Source organism: Protopterus annectens, chromosome 4.part1 (genome assembly GCF_019279795.1).
Source record: "Protopterus annectens isolate FY-2018-M chromosome 4.part1, PAN1.0, whole genome shotgun sequence".
In the NCBI taxonomy this organism is placed as follows: domain Eukaryota; kingdom Metazoa; phylum Chordata; order Ceratodontiformes; family Protopteridae; genus Protopterus; species Protopterus annectens.
Window position 1 is genome coordinate 32,469,727 of NC_056734.1, and position 19,681 is coordinate 32,489,407.

Consider the following 19,681-nt stretch of genomic DNA (forward strand, 5'->3'; position numbering starts at 1 on the left):
ACTTTCGGTCACCATGTGTGCTCTCAGCTAAGCAAAGCTATGGCTACATCCACACCCCTATCCTGCGGCTTTGCTTAGCAACAGGCAACCCAGATTAGCAACGCTCCAATGTGCTTACAGCTACGGTGGCACACCTCACTGCTGATGTCATGTATACCTCCAGGCCACTCCTTGGTGTTGTACTGCTGCACCGTATGGTACATCCTTAGGCCATCGGGACATTTGCGATTCAGTATTACTTACCTCATTTGCATGTCATTGACTACTAATTCATAGTTACCTCACCGAACACTGTCACAGACCCTTAGCAACCCTTGCACCTTGGTTGTGGTGTAGCATGCATACCTCTGACTATTATGGCAAAATCATGATTTCTGTTACATTGCAATTTTATGACATCTGTGTATATTTTCCTTGTGTTCCAGTTTGCGCACACATGCCCTGCGGTTGTCCTTTGTGTTAGTGTGGCCATGACATTAAATGTTATTTTTTATGTGTTGTGCGTGTTTTTTTATGCATTGGCTGTATATTTAGCCATTGGCATATTTTAACTTTGTAATATGTAAATTTGGTCCGCTTTCATGGCTCCAATGTTTTGTTTGGAAAAATGTAAACCGTTTTTTTTTTTTTTGGTTTATATTTCTGTATGCTTAGGCTACACCTGCGCTACTTCATGAATCTCTATGTACCTTCATTTGCATGCTGCACTACTGTGCATGGGGTGATTAGCATACATAAGCCAAGAGCTGTGCAGATCTGGCGTACGCTGGTAGTGCACGTGGAATTGGATTGTACCTGAATCGCTCGCCGGCCATATTTGGCATTATACCGCCTACGCTATGCCTGTGCCTGGCACAATCTTCATGAATCCCAGGGAATATGTTAAAATACAGTATACAGAGAATTTTCAAACAATATGTTAAAATGCAGTATACAGCAGAAGACATAACAAGACCTATATATACAGGAAAAATAGTTGCATATGGTTAATAACAGAATAAGTATACACATTCAATCAGCATTAGGAGAAGACCTAGACTGTAATATATATTACAGTAGGTATATTAGGAAGTGAGGTATATAAGTGGAATAATTTGAGGACTTATGTAATACATGGGCATAGCCACTTATTCTTTAAGTGTGTTCTAAGTGAGTTTTTAAAGTGAGAAGAGGTAGGGGCAGAAATCAGAGCAGGAGGGAGATTATTCCAGGTTTTAGCTATGATGTGGGAGAACAGTGATTTTCCTGCAGTATTGTTAGCACTAGAGATACAGAGGAGGGGTTTGTTAGAAGATGTGATGGGACGATTTGTATTATAGTGGGTGAGAAGTTGGCCTAGTGCAGGGTTTTTTTATGGATGTGTTACCACATTGTAGGCAATGACTAATTGGTGATAGGTTAGTAGCTGGCCCCTTAGAGCCTGGCAATGGTGGGTTCTAAAGGTGGAGTTGCTTGCAAACTTGGGGATTTTATCATGATATGATTCGAGTCTGGCAAGGTCAAGTTTTCTAAGTTGGGTAAGAAATGGAGGGGTTCCTATCCCATGATTGAAAATTGTAAATGGCGAACGTGTATTGAGTGAACCCGATTGGTTGAAACGTCAAAACATCGTTCGCGTAACACGGAAATTGCCGTAGGGAATAATTTCCCTTTACTTCAATGCAGTGCGATCTTGGAGTAGGAATATTTAAGTAGTGAGGGTGTGGGGTGATGCAGCATTTAGGTAAGTATAGTTTTTTATTTTTATTTTTTATTATATTTTTGAAATTTCAAACATCACTCATATGGTGTCGACCATTATGGTGTTCGATGTTTGAAACTTTTGGAAATATAATAAAGACCCGAAATGGAGCAGCATACATTAGGGTAGACAAGAGGTGAATTTGAGCTAGGGTTATCCGTACTTGTTTTGAGGGGGATTTTCTGTGCCTATATAGTGTTCCCATTTTTTATGGACTTTTTTGATAATTTGTGAAATGTGGACGTCGAAGTGTAGATTTTTATCAATTTCAATGGCTAGGAGTTTGGTATGGTGAGATGGAGAGATAATAGTGCCATTTTTGGAGGAAATAGTTAAGGATAGAGGGGTGGAAATGGTTTTGGTGGGGGTGAAAAGTAGTAATTTGGTTTTATTAGGGTTTAGGGTAAGTTGGATCTGAGTGATCCATCTTTCCACAGAGCTAAAGGATTCTTGGGAGAGTTGTTGGGTGGGAAGTGATGGAGATGAACAGATAAGAGTTGAATCGTCAGCATATTGTATAAGTGAAGCATGCTGTGTGGTGGTATGGAGATTATTGGTAAATATGGAGAAAGAAGTGGGCCTAATATGGAGCCTTGTAGTACACCTATGGTAGTTGGGAGTAAGGGAGATAGTACACTTTACCATTGAACAGATTGTTGCCTATTTCACAGATAGGTTTTAAACCAGGCTATAGTGGAAGGGGCAAAGGATAGGGATGTCAGGTTGTCTAGTAATAAGGAATGTGAAACCATGTCAAATGTTTTGGAGAGGTCTAGAAATATCACAGATACAAAGTTATTATTTCTATGTTGATTGATCAGATTGGTGAAAGAGAGCAGACCGGTGGTTGTACTATGGTGTTGTTGGAAGCCATGCTGTGTTGGGGAGAGAAGATGGTGTGAGTTTAGGAACTGTGTTACCTGAGAATGTATACATTTCTCTAGTATTTTAGATAAGGAGGTAGAATAGCAATGGGGTGATAATTTGAGTATTCACAAGAGTTTCTGCCTTTATGTAGTGGAATAATGTATGATACCGTCCATAGCTGTGAGACACATGCTTCTTGTATGGAGCGACTTATAAGAATAGAAATAGGGTAGGATAAGGATTCAGCAACTATTTTTAGGAAGTTGGCTGGTAGATTGTCAGTGGCAAGGGTGGTAGGTTTCAGTTTTAGGAGGTGTGTTTTAATTGTTGAGGTGGGAACGAGTGAGAGCGGAAAGGATGGGATGTTGTCAGGGCATTTGGTTGGGTTATATGTAGGGCTGTTTTTGGATAGATGGGAGGATATTGTTAAGATGGATTCTATGAAGTGGTGATTGAATTGGGAGCCAATGTCCTTGTTGTCATGCATGGAGTTAGGAGTGAGAGTGGTAGTTTTGCCTGGTTTTAGGAGAGGGTTAATGGCATGCCAAAACTTTTGGGGATCTTTTGAATGTTTGTTTTGGATACTGAGGAAGTAATTTTGTCTATCGAGTTTAGTTTGTCTCTTGGCCTGATTTCTAAGTTGTAGGTAACTTTGTTTGGCTAGGCTAGTATTGTATTTCTTCCAAATTCTCCAAGCCTTATCCCTTGACTTTAGAAGTGCTCTAGTTTCCCTAGTTAGCCATGGTGCATAGCTTGACTTGGCTCTTATTTTCCTTATTGGTGTGAGTCTATCAAGGATATTAATGAGAATATTCTTGAAGTAGTCAATGGCTTCATCTAGATTTAGGGTTTGTAGTGGTTTCCAGTTACTAAATTTTAGAATACTGTTTAGTTCTTGTATATTTAGTTTACGATAATCTCTGACTCCTCTAAAAACAATGGGTTTGGCTATGTTGGTAAGTTTCTGCAAGAGGAAGGTAGGGAGATGGTCACTACGACCAGCAGGAAGGCATCCTGCCTCATAGGTTTGTTTGATGCAGTTAACCAGTGTCCAGTCTAGAACAGACTGTTTGTGGGTTTTTTGTTGATTCTAGTGTTTTCTTGAATAACTTGGGTAAAACTGTAAAGATTAGTATGGTTATTGGGGTTGTTAGAGGTACAGGCTGACCAATCAGTGTTCATGTCACCTAGTAAGATGGTTTCTTGGGGGAGATTACCTGTGGCCCATTGTAATATTTCTTCAAAGATTAGAGAGTTATTACCTGGGGGAATATAACAGCAGAGAATGATGAAAGTTTTTGTGTCATTTATGCTTAGGGTTGAACCTAAGGTTTCGGCATTTTGAAATTTAGGTATGGGGGTTTGTAGAGGTTTGACGTTGATTGCATTTTTGTAGAGGATAGCAACTCCACCTCCCTTTTTCCCCACTCTATCCAGTCTTAGGATATTATATCCTGGTGGGAAAATTTCTTCATTTTGGGTACTAGGTTTTAGCCATGTCTCAGTAATGGTTAGTATGTCAGGGGAGTAGTGAGATATAAATGTGTGTAGGTCAGAAAGTTTGTTAGAGATACTTCTGATGTTGACATTCAGAATCAATAGGTCAGAGATTTGCCTAGCACAGAGTAGAGAGTTTTGTGGTCCAAGGTTTGGGTGTATGCCTCCAGATATAAGTAGATTTTTACTGATAAACAGTGTGTGTTTAATTGTGTGCACTATATCTATGTTGGATTTAAATGATGTTTTTCTAGAGTAAGATGGTGTTGTTTGAGACTTATGAATCTGTAGGATTAAGCTGTCTTTAAATAAAGAAGAGATAGGAAAGAAAATGAGTGAGTGTATATTTGTTTAAAAAAGAGTTATGTGGAATGATATGTTTTCTACTTATGTGTTTGTATATAATGATGTGATGTTTGTTAAGTATGTGAGGGTTAGGAAGAGAAATCCTAGAATTAATGATATTTTATGAGGGAGTAGTGGTGGTTGGGTCTTACTGGTTTTGGGGTTCAAGTATGGGTGTGAGGGTGAATGCATGGCAAGTAGATACTATGTACTTTTTTAATGTAAACATTTGATATAGGGTGTGTATGAGAGGTCGTGGATTGGAGGAGAGTGCACTCAGGTGATCTGGGGTTAGAATAAATGTAGAGGTAGTGGGGGAATGTGAGAAATGGGGGCAGAGTGAGCCGAGCGTAGCGAGGCAAATGGTGCAGGGCTGCACCAATCCTCGAGACTGAAGAACCTATCTATAGGGCTGGTCAGGACAGAACAGTAAAAGGAAGCTACCTCTGTAATTAAGCAGGAGTGGGAAGGAGTTGTGCAGGTACAAGGTGGGGGTGGGGATAGACACAAAGTAATAAAAGGTTGTGAGTCAGAAAAATTGGAAAGGCCAGCTGCTAAAAAGAAAACAGGAAAACCAAACTAAGTCAGTTCCAGGTCAGTGTAGTGCAGTATCGTCCTAATAACTAAAAATCTTATGCTACTAATTTAGTACAGTATGGTGAAAAGGGCCACCACTTCTACAGGGAAAAACAATTAAAGTATGGGCTGCAGGTACATAGGTAAACTTTTTCCAAGAGAAAGTAGTTTTAAGTAATAGCCCTAGGAGTACAATATGAAGAGAAAAATGGGGGGAGGGGGCAGTAGTGCGCACATGTACAGTGAAAGGGGAAAGAGTCTTCAGTTTAGAGGACAGATAAAATACAACTCTAACATACACTAGTGTAGCTGAAAGCACTTTAGTATTCCACAGATGCAGGGTCTCACAGTGCAGGGCAACGAGACAGCCTTGGGTTGATTGGAGGTTGGCCAAGACACAGGATGAAACTTTTGCTGAGGGGAACTAGTGTAGCTGAAAACACTTTAGTGTTCCACCTACACAGGGTCTCACAGTGCAGGGCAACGAGACAGCCTTGGGTTGATTGGAGGATGGCCAAGACACAGGATGAAACTTTTGCTGAGGGGAACTAGTGTTGCTGAAAGAACGTTAGTGTTCCACTGATGCAGGGTCTCGGAGTGCAGAGCAATGAGACAGCCTTGGGTTGATTGGAGGCTGGCCAAGACACAGGATGAAACTTTTGCTGAGGGGAACTAGTGTAGCTGACAGCACTTTAGTGTTCCACCAATGCAGGGTCTCACAGTGCAGGGCAACAAGACAACCATGGGTTGACTGGAGGCTGGCCAAGACACAGGATGAAACTTGTGCTGAGGGGAACTAGTGTAGCTGAAAGCACTTTAGTGTTTCACTGATGCAGGGTCTCACATTGCAGGGCAATGAGACAACCTTGGGTTGATTGGAGGTTGGCCAAAACACAAGATGAAACTTATGCTGAGGGGAACTAGTGTATCTAAAAGCACTTTACTGTTTCACCAATGCAGGGTCTCACAGTGCAGGGCAATGAGACAGCCTTGGGTTGATTAGAGGATGGCCAAGACACAGGATGAAACTTTTGCTGAGGGGAACTAGTGTAGCTGAAAGCACTTTAGTGTTCCACCAACGCAGGGTCTCACAGTGCAGGGCAACGAGACAGCCTTGAGTTGATTGGAGGCCGGTCAAGACACAGGATGAAACTTTTGCTGAGGGGAACTAATGTAGGTGAAAGCACTTTAGTGTTCCACCTATGCAGGGTCTCACAGTGCAGGGCAATGAGACAACCTTGGGTTGACTGGTGGATGGCCAAAACACAAGATGAAACTTTTGTTGAGTGGAACTAGTGTAGCTAAAAGCACTTTACTGTTCCACCGACGCAGGGTCTCACAGTGCAGGGCAACAAGACAGCCTTGGATTGATTAGAGGTTGGCCAAGACATGGGATGAAACTTTTGCTGAGGGGCACTAGTGTAGCTGAAAGCACTTTAGTGTTCCACTGATGCAGGGTCTCACAGTGCAGGGCAACGAGACAACCTTGTGTTGATTTCAGGCTAGCCAAGACACAGGATGAAACTTTTGCTGAGGGGAACTAGTGTAGATGAAAGCACTTTAGTGTTCCACCGATGCAGGGTCTCATAGTGCAGGGCAATGAGACAGCCTTGGGTTTATTGGAGGTTGGCCACGACACAGGATGAAACCTCTGTTGAGGGAAATGTGAGCACACTACTGGGGATTCCTATGAAGCAAGGCAGAAAAACTAAGTCAAACACTATTTTTTTGCACTGTTTGTATGAGTTTCTATAAAGGTTCATTTATTGGCCATTCGGAATGTCTGCCAATGGGCCTTCCTTTTTCAATGCAGTCTCATGTCAAAATGTTCTTGTAAGGTGTTTTGTATAAGAGGCCTACAGGAAAACTGGTGCCCTCCCTTTGGGTCTTAATTTTGTATTAGAGATACTAGCACTTGCACCATTTGAACCAGCTTATCCTGCTGATTTGAAGATCTTAACATGAAAAACAGTTTTACTGTTTGCTCTGGCATTTGCAGGAAGGGTGTCTGAGTTGCAAGCTTTTAAAGTCAACCCTATCTCATTTTCCATAGGAACAAGGTTTATTTGAAAACTAATCATTCCTTTATGCCTAAAGTGGTGTGAGAGTTTATTTTATGCCAAACTATCCATCACCCTATTTTCTATTCTGAACCTAAAAATGAGGAAGAAAGGATACCTTGGATGTCCACATTCAACTCAGGTACTCTCTTTACAGAGCTAAATCTTTCAGATCTTTGGATCAATTGTTCACTTCTTGTAAAAATAATAATAAGGGATAACCTGTGTCAAAATACACCATTTCCAAATAGTTGTCTAAGGCTATTACCTTTTGCTATACTCACCTTAATAGAATTATTCCAGGCAGGGTCAAGGCACATTCTAGCAGGGCCTAAGCCTCCTCAATAGCTTTTTAAAAAGAGTTGAAATCAAAAGGTATTCTAGAAGCTGCTACTTGGTCCCCTGCACATACTCTTACAAAACATCATAAGCTTGATTCCTTCTCTAGGTCTAGATCAAGCTTTCCTAAGGCATTCTTCAGGGGCTCCCAGACACTTCTCCTTCAACCTCCCAAATGTAGTTAGGTAAGGTAATCTACCCATATAACTAAGACTACTGCAGCCCTCATCAGTATGATGAATATAGTACAGTTTTGCAAGTTAAAATTACCTTAACAGTAGATGTTTGAATGATTATTGCTGCAGTAACCACTCCCTCCCTCCATCATCTTGTGTTTTGGTGTGTTTTTTTTTTTTTTATGACAGGATGTGGGTATTTATTTTTTGTTGTTCCTAGCATTGTTCTTTCTGGGCTCATCCCTCTCTCTGCTGGCAGGGATGATCTATATGACTTTATTCCCAAACTTGTCTTTAAGTCAGCTCAGCTTGAGCAGCTTGACTGGGTGCATGCAAGGCACTGTAAAGCTTTAGAAGCTTGCTGTCTGTTCTATCCTTAGCAAAATGTAACCCATATATTTAAGGCTACTGCAGCAGTGATCATTCAAACATCTATTGCTAACGTTAAGTTCAACTTACACAACTGTACTATCCCTATTTACTCTATATAATAGCACTTTTATCTCAAAGAATTGTAAGAACATCTTGTTGAGTTTCATGGCATACAATGTTAGCTATTTTTCCCTTTGCTTTGCTCCATGTGTTATCTTCCCACTGTACCATACTGAAATCTGTCTTTCTGAATGACAGCTAACTCAAACTTTCTCAAGGTCAGTATGTAATGCTGAAGAAGGCATTGCTTTCTGCCCAATCAATAGAGAAATGTGGGTCTCAGTCTGCAACTTTCATCACAGAGAAAGCAACTCCCACCAGTATTCTCTGGTATTTGTTGCTATCACTGCTTTGTATAAATGTTCTTGTTTCCTTTCTTTATGAACCAGTTGCACACAATCCTATGTCTTTTTTGTCAAGTCTTGTATATTTTGGCTCAGCATGAATTATCATCATTATGGGTCTGTCACACCATCATTTCTCTCTGTATAGTTAATTTTCTTTTCCTATTTATGTGGCTCCCTCTGTTTCAGAGTAATCTTAAGTTCTTATTTATCTCTAATCTGCTCTCCCACTGCAAGGGATTAATCTTACCCCAGGATTTAATAAACTCCATGAAGGCACCATGTAGAGCCCACACAGAATGTATGTGTGTACACGGCCACGGTTCCCCCTCGGCAGAGTGCCATGCATGTTAAAAATGGTCCACTGTGGAGGGAGAGCATAGGAACAGGGATATTGAATCAGTGTAGGGAGATGTGTAGAAACTACCCATGGTTGTGCATGCCTGGTCAGATGTTATGTGCAGGGTGCATCTCTTTGTAATGCACACCACCACTGTAGAAATGTTGTGAATTGTGTCAAATGTGTAATATATAAGTTATATGTTTTTTTTTTTTATTATTATTTTCTGCATGTTTGAGTGGCATGGAGTGCAGCAATACCATGCCATGCTTACATATCGACAGCTAACACCTGCTACACATGTAAAAATAGAAACCTGATGTAATCAATTATTGCAATTAATTATTTTATTTTTCCATTGTAAATTTTTGTTTTGTAATTGCTGTTTGCATGGCATGGCAGAGAGAGCTGCAGAGCCGAGCACTTCTTATACATTAAAGCCGACACCTGCCAGACATCTAAAAATAGAAATCAGATCTAGTAAATTATTTATTTATAAGTTTGTGTACACTTGTTTGCATGGCATGACGTGGTGCTCAGCAAAGCTGAAAGATAGCCTAGTAGTATATGTGAAGGTATACATGTTTTCATAATATCCAAGTAGCTAAATGAGTAGAGTAACAGCCTTATGTGTAGTAAGTCCTGGGTTTAAGTCCATAGCAGGCAGAACATGATTGTAATTTAATGTAAAATTTTGTTTAATTTAATAACAAAATTGTGAAATATGGCACTGTTGCACTCTGCTAAGCTTTGCTCTACCTTGCTAAACACTGCATAAATGCTAATGGCCACCAATGTTTACGCAGTGCTAAGTTTCACTAAAACCACAGTTGTCTGTGTTTTTGTGCTGTTCTGCTTAACTGGTTTGCATGCTGCTAAGTGACACAGCGCTTTTTTGAATATTGCTCAATGACATGTAAGTGTGAGAAAACAGCCTATATTAAGCACAATAGATGGGAATTCTTCACCATTTATTGGAGCTCAATCGACTGTTGATATATCAGGCAGTGCTGGTGAAGGTGTGTGCTTTCAGGTGCAAAAGTGGGGAATTCAGGAGTCCAGGGTCATGGCTGGACTCCTGGTAAAAAAAAAAAAAAAAAGAAAACATCAACCTAGGCTGCTGCTGAGCAGTTTCCAGGGCTTGGATTGTAAGGCAGAGGCCTGGGACCGATTAGCCAGGGAACTCACCAGTGTTACTGGCATCCACCACACAGGTCAGCAGTGCTGTCAGCATTATGACAACCTGAAGAGGAGATAGAGGGGAACCTTGGACACCTGGGTCTAAAAAACTAGAGCAGGGAATGCTCCACAAATATGTAAGTAATTTTTTCTTCTGGTTTACCAATATGCAAGCTGAATATCTGCAAAACTGGTATGCATAATGGTGTGCCTTTCCCAATGGCTGCAGCTGAGAGGGCTCAAATTGTTGAGTTCCATGCCGGGTGCCTGGCCAGGTTGCTCAGTGAGTGTGGTAAGTAAGGATGTAGTATGCTAACTGTAGTGCAATAAGCAAGAATGAGTAAAGCATTTACTGCAATAAAGTATACACAAGAAAACCTGTAGTGCAATAAGTGGGCAATTAGAGTTGTAGTGCAATAAATGAACAATAACAACTGTAGTGCTATAAACAATAAACAATACCAATAACAGTAAGCAAAATGTTGCACAGTAGGATTGTGTCATAACCTTTGCAGTAGAGCTACATGCATTGATTGTCTATGATATGGTTGCTGCAGCCAAGTATAACACTGTAACAGCTATAGAATACAAAACTAATGGCCTGCAAACTATTGTTTAATTCACAGTACTGTTCACGACTGTCTCCAGGCCTATATCGGTCATATAATGCTTTCTTTTCCACCTACTTCAGGTAATAAAGGTATATACATGAGGTAGCCCACTCCATGGGGATACATTATGTGTGGACTTCACAGATATTTCAAAGCAATACAAGTAAAAGTGTTCACCGACATTGTTGATTCTAAAATAAAGCTGTATTAATATATGTAGTATGGTTGTATTCCATGCATGTGTTCTACAGTCACTGCAGTCAATTATAACACTGTAATAGTTTTAGAATGCAGGAAGAATGTCCTGTAACTTGTAATGCTCAGGTCATAGTATGGTTCCAGGTTATCTCTAGGCCAGTATCAGTCAGCCCGCAGTCAATAGTGACTCAGTAGCTCAGTCTGTTAAATTCTTCATCCACAGTACATTTTTCCACACACAGTCCTGGATTCAAATCCAGTGGTGTGCAGCATTAAATTTTCAGTATCACTCACTTAATGCTTACATTTTATCTTTCACCAGGAACAAAAGGTATATGGGTGAGGTAGCTCATATTATGAGCAGATATTGTGTTTAGATTTCACATAATTTTAAAATCCATGGCAAGAAAGTGTTCACCAGCATTGTTCATTCATAAATAAATATGTTTATTTGCAGTAAGGCTGCATTCTTTGCATGTCTGTACCAAGTTGCTGCAGTCAATTATTACATTATTTGCAGATGTCCTCTGCTGTCACAGCTATTGGGTTCTATCTCCATGCCTCCTAACTAAGCCATGATGGCTGTCTAGTTCATGTGCTGTACACAAACATGCCTCTCAAGTGTCATGATTTCTTGTAATGTAATTAAAACTGCCTAATCTGTCTGTCTAAGGATTACCATAAAAAGACTACCTGGAATGCAATGTATTATCACATCCATGTACAGAACACCTTGGTAGTTATATAAGTCCACATTGTGTGAAACTGTTCTCTGTACATGTGTACCTGCATTTGTCATTGCTTGGCCCATACTGACCCATGCTAACAGCTTGGGAGGTATGCACATTCTATATCAGTTATAGGAGAATTGTAGTCACTGTACTCAAAACTGACATGACACACATGTAGAGTATTTATTATCAGTCTTTTCAGGGATATAATCTGCAATGCCATGAATGGAATGTTTTTTTCTCTCTATCTTACTCTCCCCTCCCCTTATCTTAATGTATTTATTACTGTTATTTATAATTATGATTTAATATTAACATACGTTGTTTGACTATATTTTTGCAAACTGTGACATAATATTGTTATGTGTTATTGTGATTCACTATTAACATACTTTGTTAAACTATTTTGTTGCCCTTTTGGCTTACTTCTTACTGGCATGCTGTTACTATACTGACTGTGTTGTTATTTACTGTTGTGTTATGCATAGTATGTGTTAATATGTATTTGTATGCATTAAAATGATGTTCCAGTCTGTTAATACTAACAATGGTTTATTTATTACTAACCTTAACCTATTGCTATACCTCTATCACCACAGCACGCCAAAGTAAGGCAGTTCCAGCTGATCCACCCACCTTACCGCAACTGTCAGTGGTAACATCTGGGACCCAGATCAGTGGTGCCCACTCTGCTGCCCCTTCACTTTCTTTGATGTTGGGCAGCAATGCCCCACAGGACAGGGCCCAGTTCCCCTCTGGGAGCAGTGGTGGAGGGGGTGTTGTCACCTGGGATGAGCTGCCAGTCTTGATGTGCAGGATAGTCTACTGTGGGTTTGACCACCACCTGCACCTGATTGAGGGCATGCTGGCTGAATTAGTAGGGCAGCCTTGCCCCAGTGCCCGGCATCCAGTACTCCCACCCTCAAGGCAGTGAAGGAGCAGTGCCGACTGTCCCATGGGTGGGGATGTGATTCATGCTGCTGCCATCTGGATGCACATGGGACTTGGATTCCACAACACCCTCCCTCTACAAGGTGTTCACCCCCCTCATGTGTCACACATTGCCCATGTCTGCTGTTTTTAGCCTAGCTATGTGTGTACAGTTGCCAGTATGGCAATATTTGAATGCTTGCAGTTACGTAGACAAACCTGTGGTCTGAGGCAATGTCCCTGTCCATACGTGCATTTTCAACATTATACATTACACCATCTGCCCACCTGTGTCTATCTACGTGGTGACATCCAACAGGTACAGGGGTTTGTAGGTAAGTGGATTATGTACTGTTGCACCCTTAGTTTGGATCCTTTGAGCACCAGTATGGCTGTGTGTTAATGCATAATTACTCACCATTATTAGGGTATGTAGTACAATACAGACATCCACACACATATTTATGTAATTAACAGGGATGTATATATAAATGTAGCTGTGTGTGTATGCTATTTATATGTGTTATGTAAATATGTGGAGGGACTATATGCATCAATTTAATATATATAGCTATATATAGCGGCATATATCTATTTGACACTACATAGCAATAGATATACTATGCACGTGAGAGAGAGATAGTGACAGACTGATATGTATACATATATGTCTGTATGTATAGACATTTATACATAACAGGTCATTTTGATAAAGGGGAAACAGAATTATGCTCATTTTAACTAAGGGTCTGGGTTTGCCCAGTGGGACTGTAAGTACTTATAAAGTGACTCCAGTCCACACCTCTCTGTATTCAAGTCTGGGATTGCATATGTTACAAACATTAACATCCGCCCCCTGTTTCTGCAGTACTGAACTTTACTCAAAATGTCCATGCCATTCCCCAGCTGGCTGCTGTACTAAATATGTGAATGAGGTTGGTAATGTTACACCACCAACAGACTGACCTTCCGCATACCTCTCAACTCTCCTGATTTTCACAGAATGTCCAAGTTTTGCCTCATATGTTTGGTCTGTTCCTCATACATTTGTGGTCTTTTAGTGAATTATTGAATACACATTATACTAATTACAGACAAACATTTGTGTTTCAGACTTTATATCCTTCAGAAAATATGTAATAATGCAACATCTTTAATTCCAGCAACTTTGTAGGTTTATGGGAACAATATTTAAAATCTGTCCCTCTGTTTGGGCCTTTGTCTCACCAATCTTTCTGGCTTTGTCCAGATTTCTTGCACTAAGATGTTGAGAGGTATGACAGTCTGTGAAAACACCAACATAGTACTACCTCACATGCCAAAAATGTGAGCAATTCCACATTAGAAACATCAACACCATCACCCATGCTAGCTTGCATAATCCATTAAGCCACACAGGCTTCCAGACAGAGAGGAGTCATTCATCATACAATCAACATCATAAATATGTACATTGTTATCCTACATGAAGAGAGATATACAATGTGTGAGTGATATCTGTGTTACAACCCTGAGATTGCCTGGTCCACTGATATGCCATAGCTGATTTTTTGTTAAAGCAGTTATATGGGTGCACTGCTGTTTTGGGGGTGGGGGAACAACAGCACATGATCAGCTTGGGTAGGCAGTTGTTCACATATCATGTGTGTCCACTGTTTAACATCTCCCTTGCCTGATGTCGTGAACATTCCAACCATGAGGCCTAGTGAATATTAAGAAACACATACTATTGGACTAGGTATCTGTAGTCCCATGTGGATGTTACATCTGACCATATAGCCCACTGTATTTCCGTGAATAACAGCAGCAAATCCATATATACAATATCATATTATAGTAATCCTTACAATTAGTTTGTAGGTTAGAGACTTAACTTGCAAATGCAGCAGTTTACAGATGTGTAGTTCAGGACTGACTCCATGTAATGCAAGCAGTACACAACCAATACACAGATAGGTACACATTGTGTGGGTTGCCTGGCATCAGCTATTTTAATATATGTATGTGAGTAGGAGTAAGGTGTCAGTCCCTAGGGCCCTCGGTTGTCAGTGAATGTGCTATAGGTTGTCTCTTAGCCAATGCCAGGGCATAATGGGTACACTTACATCTGCCTACAGGGACGTCATCAGGGGGCTACTCCTCCAGGTCCTCCTGTGATGGTGGCTGTGGTAACCTAGGCACTGGTGGTGGGCTGTGTATCCCTTCTCTTTGCTGATCCTTTTGCAGCTGTTTCTACAGGATCAGATTGTATACCATAGCACATACTGTGAACATATGTGCACATGTGGCTGGAGAGTTCTGCAGGACTCCACCAGATATTACCGGAACCATGACTTCAGCAGCCCAAACACATGCTCTGTTATTTTTTTAGTCTATGTGTGTGCCTCATTATGGCATTCTTCCATGGATGTGTGTGCATTTCTAATGGGTGTCATCATCCATGGCTCCAATGCGTAGCCAGCATCTCCCAGTAAATGGCTGTGGGGGATGTCCCCCCAGCAAATATCTGGTACTGCTGTGATGCATGCCAGATATGGGTGTCATGATAACTGCCCGGGCTGCCAGCACACACATTCATGATAATGCCCTGGGCATTGCACACAACCTGGCAGTTGATGGAGTGGTACCCCTTGTGGCTGATGTAGATTCTACCCTCCTCAATGGGTGGTGCCTTGATGTGTACACAAGTGCAGTCTATGGTACCCAGTACCTCAGGGTAGTGTGCTACATGGTAGAAGTGTTGCATATTGCTGGCCCTCACCTCAGGGTTGAGGGGAAAATAAATGTGCTCACTGACATGAGGTAGCATGGCATTCAGGAACAGGTGGAGTACCCTTGATGCTGATGCCTGTGAAACCCCCTCATCATGTCGCCAGTTGGTCTTTGGAAGGTACCTGTGGCTATTATCCTAAGGGCTACACATACCTTTGTTTCCACTGGGATGGGTTCCCCTCTGTTGGCTCTGTGTCTGAGTTGAGGGCAGCAGAGCTCAATGAGTTCTTGTAGTATGTCCTTGTCAACCCTGTAGTGCTCTACAATCTCCAGCTCATGTAGCTCCTGGAAGTTTACCCTGGGCCTGAACACTCTTCTCCTTCTCTGCCTAGGCTTATTGTCATCAGTAGCAGCAGCAGCATTGACTTCAGCATCTAGCACATACAGATGTAACAGACCTGCAGCAGCCCCTAGCATTCTTTCAGTTAAAAGTTGCAAATATGTACTCTAGTGGTGCAGAGTATGGGGAACGAATTAGATTGCAGGCTGTATGCATACATTATAGTACTCTACTGTAGGTGCTGCCTGTGTGGCTGGCTATCTATGATGCATTGCACCTGCCTAGTATATTATTAACATAATTTAATGGCCCTGGTTTAAGTTAAATAAGGGCCAAAACTAATTAATACATCATTGTCTTTTAGATACTCTCAGCAATGCAGTGCAGCATGTAAAGTTGGTCCCTATAGGTAAACAAAGTTCAGCAGTCAGTGGACAACCCCCACAGACTTCCACACTCAGCACAGCGGCACGCCACACAAACATGCAGAAACATGTGCCCCGTAGTTAAACAGAGCTGAGAAGTCAGTGCACACTCCCCCCAGACTTCCACTCTTCACCTTGGGGGGGGGAGGGGCATGCCGTGCAAACAGGTGCAGCTAAGCTCCAGTCAGCTTAGTAGTTATTAGACACACCCTGTCCTGATGTCAGCTACCTCCTGTGTGGACACCAACATGGTTCTCTGCCTACAGGGAGGGGATATGCAGACACAATTGCCTCATTAAACTATTCAGTAACTCCACCTTATTTGCATAGGGATCCATGCTCACAACCTGGAAACTAGACACTTCCATGCTCTACCACATTAGCAACAGCACCAATGCACCATTGTAGATTCTCCATGCAGGGCCCTGTAATACATTTCTGTCTCATAATATTAATTTTGTTATTTCCACTATTTTTTTGTTTTTTTTAAGGCATGTTTGCACACTGCGGCACCAAGCAAACATTCACAGATTATTTAAAAAAATGTATTTTAACTTATTTTCTGTAACTTTTGAGACACACAGAGGATATTTTCACTCATATCTGTGTGTGGTATGCCATTTCTGTCTATCGATCTACATTTTTACAGGTCCTTTTGTCTGTCTACATTACTGTACATTGAATTTTTCCATGTATACTAAGGACACTGAGACAGGGTCTGCAGGGCTGCCTGTCTACTTGTTAGATCATTCTACCTGCCTCATTTGCATGAGATTCACCTGCTTATAAGGTGATTGGCATGCCATAGAACTTCCCATGTTTACTGGATCGCAAACCTGCTTACTTTCGTGTAAGCTGCGTGCCATGATACTGTCATGGTAAAAAAGACCATGTAGGCTTTATTAAATTCCCCCTTAATCTTTTCTTTTGTTTTCTTAGTTACATATATATATATATATATATATATATATATATATATATATATATATATATATATATATCCTACACCCTCCATTATTTGTGGTATATGTCTTATACTGTCAGAAATGGATTTAAAACTCACACTTCCCTCTGTCTCCCTCTTTAGTATGATGAAATCTTCACTACCCTCCTATTCATTAATATTCTCATTTTATGGGAATTTTTGTTTTAGCTTGTCAAAATGTTAAGAATTCAAGCTGTATATTTTCCATACTTAATTATTTACTTTCCTCAGAATACACCCTTTTATGGAGATCTCCTTCATTTCAGTTACTTCATCTCCATGATTTGCAACAATTCAAGCTAGAATGGTATTTCCAAGTCCTGTTGTGCAATACTTTTAGACTATAGTATTTTAGTGTGGAAGCTCTTTCCTAATAGATTTGTTCTTGCAGGCTGCTGTGTTAGAGCATTCTGATATATCTCTTTAACTGGTTTCAATTCTTCCTCTTTTTCATTCCTTTGGCAAATCTTTGCTCGTTCAGTGTTTTCTAAAGCTATACTTAGTCTTTGTTGGCTTCACACACTCTACCTAATGTGTCTGGTAGTTGGTCTCCCCTTTTTTTTTTGTTAGGGCTAGAGACATTTCTATACTTAATCACCTGCTTGTTACTCTCCCTACACTGTGAGACTGGTCTTTCAATAAATGCCCATTCTTCCTATTGCTTACACAAGATGAAGTAAATCTTTGTGATTCCCATGTCTCGTGTTTAGTTGATAACAACTGACTAGTCTATCTTTCAAGCCTGGCAGTTGCAGAGTTTAGGGTTGAGAGCTGAAGTTCCTGTAGTACAGGGTTTGGTTCCTTCAGCCTTGTTTGCCTACTGTGTGACCTGGAGCAAGTCACTTAACCTGACATTGTTCCTTGGTCACCCCTAAAAAGGGGTTGTCTGTCCAATGGGCCTACCAGGTTAACAAATTGGTATTATTGTTAAATTAAATGTGTGCTTCTGTCTCAGTAATAAGACTTTGTTTCTTATTACCACAGAGGAATGCTTATTGCTTTATTAATAACATTTCTCTCCCAACCAACATATTGTCCTTTTATAATTGTTACCATTCTCCCAAAAAGTCAGTACAGTTCTTAATTATACAGTTACACAGTGCATTTATATATTTCCTGGAAGATAACTTGTCACACTTTTCAAATATTATACTTTTTGCAGATTTAAATATGTTATCATTAATACAAAATCTGTCTATGTAATACTTTTCCCATAATTATGACAGAGTTTGTCTATGGCTGTTATTTATTTTTGTTTACTAACATTAGGCTTAGGCTATACTAGGTCTGTTCAGATTTATAAATGTATTGATAGCAAATGAGTTTTTTTCCCTAATTGCACAACATTTTCAGAGTCTTTAGTCTTAATTTGATGCTATTTTCTTAAACTAGTAAGCATTTTATATTTATTAGTTGCTATAATTTCTGTCAGTTTATTTTTAGTATGTTGACACTCTGGCTGTACCAGAGAATTAATAAAATGCTTTAAATGACATATGTATTACCTTACTGTTTTGTTATGAGGAAATGTTTCTTTTTAAGGCCATTAAGTACTACTTGTTCTGACAAGAAAAACCTTTTCACGTTTAATATATTTCTGGTAATCACTCTTATTCTTATACATGAAGGTTATCAGTGGTTCTCTGTTTAACTGGGCTGTTATCATCCTGGCCCAGTTAGCTTGCTCCAATATGGTGGGTATACTATTTATTTATTTACTTATTGCATTTGTTGAGTGGGAAAGTCTAACTGGACATAGACTACCCTATTCAGCAGAGGCTCAACAAGAAAATCTACAAATGATACATATTAGATAAACATTTATATGTAAAGTAGAAAAAAAAAGCAGCATTTTATAAGTGCATCAATAGTAAAAGTCTGCATAGTAATGGAGTCCTTGCACATAGTACAAAAAGGCACAGATACACTGTATTGTTTTCAGCAAAGGAAGATGATGAGCATAATTCAATGGACAGACATAAATTTCATTGGGCCAGTAGCTTGTATACTTCAGTAAGTGGTTTCATACTAAAGACATAAAATAGACATACAGTAGCAAAAAAGTAGCATGCTTTTATGCTTTATTTATTCATTCATTCATTCATTCATTCATTCATTCATTCATCCATTTATTTATTTATTTATTAGAGCTAGTCAGCAGCTAGTGTAGTAGAGTAAAAACTCATCAAAAGGGAAAGAGTAGAAGTGATTGAAAGTGTGATGAAGGAGGAGACAGACGGGAAGGAATATTCTGTAGCTGAATGCAAGAAGGATGACATGAGTGAGAAAGTGGGGATAGTAGTTAGTTATGTCAAGTGGGTGAGAGTATATAAAAGAAGGGATGTGATAAACTGATGAGAGAGAAGCATTTAAAAGGCAGGAAGAATTGTGGAATTATGGTTTAGTCTAGGGGTACTTATCTGGAGTTAGTGTAAGGGCAAAGCTAGAGATTCTGCAGGCATGACTTCAGCTTCTGTTTAAAATGTTTAAGATGTTCTATTTTTAAACAGACAGTTATGGTAGTCCATGCTTTGGTGACGCAGTTTGAGAATGGACTCTCGCCAGCTGTATTGCTGAATTTACTGACATGGAGAAGCAGCATTTAGATTAAGTGAAGAGGTCTTTCCAGTTTGTATGTCTGGATTAGAATTGACAAAGATGGGCAGTTTGTAGATTTATAGATGAGTTTATGAGGAGTCACAAGATGGGAGTAAGAGAGTAAGTGTAGTAGTTCAACCCAGTGTAGTTTTTTGAGTACTAAGCAGTGGTGGAAATTTTGTGGGTGATTTACTGCAAATTTGCTATTTTGTGATAGCACTGCTTGTAAGCTGGTGAAAATAGGGGCTGAGTAGA